Source organism: Canis lupus, chromosome 9, assembly GCF_048164855.1.
Source record: "Canis lupus baileyi chromosome 9, mCanLup2.hap1, whole genome shotgun sequence".
Taxonomy (NCBI): Eukaryota; Metazoa; Chordata; class Mammalia; order Carnivora; family Canidae; genus Canis; species Canis lupus.
In genome coordinates this window covers 26840557-26845707 of record NC_132846.1, presented here as the reverse complement: position 1 = coordinate 26845707, position 5151 = coordinate 26840557, and the positions used below count along the sequence as shown (strand labels likewise).

The following is a 5151-nucleotide window of genomic DNA, read 5'->3' as shown; positions in this document are numbered from 1 at the left end:
TACTGTTCCATTTATAGGTATGTAAAAAAAGTAATAACTAGGACTTCTGGGGAAGATGGTAGAGTAGGAGGATCCTGGGCTCAACTAGGCCCATGGACATAATTAGATAAAACCTACAATTAGATAACACCCAGCAGAGCATATTTTCCACAGTTAAATGTAGAGAAGAGACCACACAAAAGAAAGTAGGAAGGGCAGAGATGGTCAGGAGCCAAACAGACCCATGGGACACGGGAAGGAGTGACACCATAGGTTTAGAGATAGGGGACAAGTAGATCCCCATACAGGACACCCCAGGCATGGGGTGGGGAGGGCCACATTGAGAAGATGAATCCCTATAACATTTGGCTTTGAAGACCAGAGAGGCCTAGCTTCATGGGCTTTTATAATCAGTGGGATTTAACACCTAGAACTTTAAAAATCAGTTGACTCAGCTCTGGGAGAACCAGAGGGCAATAGGAAACTGAGTCCCCATTCTGGAAGAGACAGCACAATGAACAGCCCACCTGAGATACAGCATAGATGCAGCAGTTTGAAAAACACCTAGGATGTACAAGAAGATTAATTTACTAATCTTCGTGTGTGGGATGGAAAGGCTGGGTTCTTTGAGAGGCATTTCTAAGAATGGAAGAGCTGGTGGGCACCATTTCCCATCCTGCCCCATAGTCTAGATACATGGACACCTGCAGAAACCAGCACAGTGCCAACACTCTGCACTGAGCTTGCTAACAGTGTCCAGGCCCTGGTACTTTTGTGAATCTGCCTGCTCCAACACAATTGGCCTTGGAAGAAGTTTTCCCAAGTATTTGCCACAGTGGACCTACGAGGAACTTGTTGGCCCTTAGTGCTAGACCCCAGTGACTTCCTGAGAACATACCCTTCAATACACCTCTGGCAAGAGTCCAACCAAAATGGTGCCATAAGTAAGTTAGCTATGGCAAGAGACAGCACCATTCCAAAGTGACTCCTGTCCTGGGGAGAGGGGAAGATAACCTTAGGCATCTGAACTGGGTCTCACTACAGCCCCAGCAGTGGGCTGGAGGCAGATAGCCCCGCCTGACTGCAGCCCCACCCACAAATGAAAGCTTCTCAGGGAACAACAAAGGGAGAGTGCCCCCCTTCAGCTCTGCTAAATGCCTGATCTCACTAAACTCAAGAGAGCTCCAGACTCACCCACTAAAAACATCCACTCACTCACACAAACCCTGCCCACAACAAGCAAAGAGAACCATTGCAGACAACTGAACTGAAGGCAAATGTGACTCAACCACAATAGTAGGGCACATACAACACACTTAGGAGACACCCCTAAAGCATCAGGTCTGGTGGACAGAGGACATTACACTACAGGGCACCATAAGACCTCTTCATAAGGCCATTACTTTACTAAAATGTATATTACATTCATTGATATTTGGGTATTAAACCAGACTTGGATTCCTAGGATAAATTCTACTGGGTCATGGTTTATAACCTTTTTATATTCTGCTAGTTAGATTTAGTTTTCTAGTACTCTGAGGATTTTTCATATATATATCTTAAGAAACAAAATTGTGGGGAAGCCTGGGTGGCTCAGCAGTTGAGTGTCTGCCTTTGGCCCAGGGCGTGATCCTAGAGTCCTGGAATCGAGTCTCACATCAGGCTCCCTGCATGGAGCCTGCTTCTCTCTCTGCCTATGTCTCTGCCTCTCTCTATGTGTATCTCTGATGAATAAATATAATCTTTAAAAAAAAAGTCACAAGAATTTTTAGTTTCCTTTTGTGTTTATCTGTTTTGACATCAGGGTATAGTGGCCTCATAGATTGAGTTGAAAAATGTACCTTTTCATCTACTTTTTTTCTTTCTTAAAGCCTTTACTTTGAAACATAATGAAAAATCTTACAGGTATGCATGAAAAAGTAAGACATGATTACAGTAAAAGTTAAGATAATCTAACTATAAAGCTTTAATGCCTGTCAGCTAGTGGAGGCTAAAGTTCCGAGCATGACATGTTGCAGGACTGAAAGGAATGGTAATTCCTTTCCTTCTTCAGTCTCCCCTTCAACAGAATCCATGCTAAACTCCTCATAATCCTTCTCAAGAGCTGCCATGTCCTCCTGGGCCACACAAAACTCTCCTTCCATGCCCTTACCCACATATCAGTGAACAAAGGTATGCTTGGGATACACCAGGTCAAATGTGTGATTCAGGCTATCCCAGACCTTATTCAATGGCTGTGCTGTTGCATAGAGCTTGTGTACCTTGGCCAGGTCTCCACCAAGTACCAGTGGGAGGCTGGTAATTAACACTAACTTTAAGGCCAGTGGGGCACTAGTCCACAAACTGAATGCTGCACTTGGTCTTAATGGTGGCAATGGTGTCACTGATATCTTTGGGAACCATGTTGTCATGGTACAACAGGCATCAAGCCATGTATTTACTATGGCAAGGGTGACATTTCATCATCTATTTGGCTGGCTCAAGGCATGTATTGGTGATCTCTGCTACAGAAAGCTGATCATGATAAGCATATGTGGCCAGGGGAAGTGGATGTGGGGATAGGGGACCAGATTGGTCTGAAATTCTGACCAATCAACATTGGTCAGATCAAAGATCAAAATTCAGAGCTCCATCAAATCTGAGGGAAGCTATGATAAAGGACAATTTGACCTACCAACCTATTTAGGTAGGGTGTTCAATATTGAGGTTTCTATGACAGATGTCTAAATGGCCTCAATGTCTACCATAAGGCACAGAATGCTCCAGAATGATGTGATTAGAGAGGATGGAATTGCAATGCTCAACTAGAACTGTGGAAACCTGAGAGGCTGGGTAAATGGTGAACTCCAGAATGGACTTCTTGCCAGAGTTGGCAGACAGGCATTCCATTAGCAGAGAGGTGAATCCAGAACCATTTCCTCCTCCAAAGCCACAGAAAACCAAGGATCTTTATAGACCTGTGGACTGGTTTTTTAAGTTGGTCCAAGACAAGGTCAATAATCTCTCTGCCAATGGTGTAGTGCTCTAGGGCAGTTATTGACAGCATCTTCTTTGCCTGTGATGAGCTGCTCAGGATGGAAGAACTGGCAGTAGGTGTTACTGTGAACTTCATCATTGACCATTGGTTCCAAGTCTACAAACACGGCCTTGGACACATGCTTGCCAGTACCTGTCTCACTGAAGAAGGTGATGAAGGAGTCATCTCCTGCTCCAATGGTCTTATCACTTGGCATCTGGCTATTGGGTTAGATGCCCTGTCTCAGGCAATAGATCTCCCAGTAGGCATTGCCAATTTGGACACCAGCCTGGCCAATGGAGATGGAGATACACTCATGCATGTTAGATATGGATTAGCAGGTACAAGCTACAGGTCCCATTTATGGTCCTCAAACAAGTTAAGAGTCGAGCTAAGTAATACAGTTCCTCTTCATCTATTTTGTTTTGTTTTGGAGGAGTCTGTTAAGATTACACTTAGTTTTTCAAATGTTTGGTAGAATTCACTAGTAAGGTCATCTGTACATATTTTTTTCTTTGTGGGAAGTCCTTAACAAATACCAATAAATTATTTTTTCCTTTCTGTTTCGATTGTATAATTTCTATTGATATATTTTAATTTTTTTCTTCTGCTATCTCAAATATGTTGTTGATTTCTTTAGTAATTTTTTTAATTTTGGGTATAAAATTCTAGGAATTCTGGAATTTCAGTCTAAAATTTTTATTTGGTAATTATTTAATAATTTATATCTGCTTATTAATGTTCTCTATTTTATGAAATATTTTTATCATATCTCATATATTTTCTTTTTGTATGATTGCCTTTAGTTCTTTGAACATATTTAAAATAGCTTCTTAAAGTATTTCATGCTAAGCCCATCACCTTGGCCCCTTCAAAAGAAGTTTCTACTGTCTTCTGTTTTTCCTGTCAATGGGTCACACTTTTCTATTTCTTTCTATGTTACCTAAACTTTTCTGAAAACGGGATCTTTTTAATAATATGTTGTAGCAATTCTGCACACTGATCCCTAATTCCACCCCAAATGTGTATAGAATTGGCACAATGGTCTTATAATCAATTAGGCAATGAATAACAGTTTTGAAGATGTACTTAAGACTGGTTCTATAGTTCTACTCAAGTTATATACTTTAGAGAAGCCTAAAATCATCTGTACAAAGAACTATTCACAAAAATGTTCATTATATCAATATTTGCTGGAGAGAGAAGAAGGAAGGGAAAAATTAATTTAAATGTCTATCAGCTAGAGAATGGATAAATGAATTTGAATATTTTTTGCTCCTGGATTCTATCCACAAAATAAATTGTAAATATTGGTTGTGGTGAGGACACAAGATTTTTGTTCTTTTACCATGATTCTCTATTGTGTATAGATACAGAATATTTGGTAATGAATAAGTAAAAGGAGAAAAATATATTATTTATAACAAAAATAATAAATAATAAGTACTTTAGATTGAAGGTAAATGATTCTAGTTAGAAAATATATCTGTTCAAGTGAATGAAGAGTTACAAATAAGGTAAAGGCAGACTAAAATATAAACACAAAAGAAAAGTCAACAATATGATATTAGAGTTTAAATATAAGAAATAGATAAGTAAAAAGTAAAAGATTGGGGAAGAGTTGTAACATGAAAACACTAATCATTACAAAGCTGAAGTGGCTCTATTGATATCAGACAAAGAATGCTTCAGTTAAAGGAATATTAGCAGACAAGAAAAGGTATTGATTTTGATAAAAATGTGAAATAAGCAAGAAGACAAGCAAATCTAAATGTGTGCATCTAACAATGAAATTCAAGCTACATTGAAAGACAATAAACTAATGGAGAAAATAAACTGTGAAATTCACATATGTAGTTGGAAATTTCAACCTTCTTTTCTTCATCCTTGACAGAACAAATACATTGTTAACAAATACATTGAAAATACATTGAAAATTGTTAAGATATACAAAACTTAAATTATTATCAAACATTTTTAATGAATTAATATTATTAAGACATTACATTTAATAATTTCAGAATATATGTTATTTTAAAGTAAAAATGGAATATTACCAAAATAGACAATATCCTGGGCCATAAATTAATTCTTAGTGAACTTGCAAGGATTGAATTCATTCTTATTGTATTCTTTGATGAGATAATATTTAATTA

General features: G+C 38.4%; 1 pseudogene; it reads right to left on the bottom strand.

The window, feature by feature from the left end:
• Positions 1-1955: 1955 nt before the first annotated feature.
• On the bottom strand, positions 1956-3317 carry LOC140640669 (tubulin alpha-1B chain pseudogene; annotated as a pseudogene).
• Between the last annotated feature and the right edge of the window lie 1834 nt (positions 3318-5151).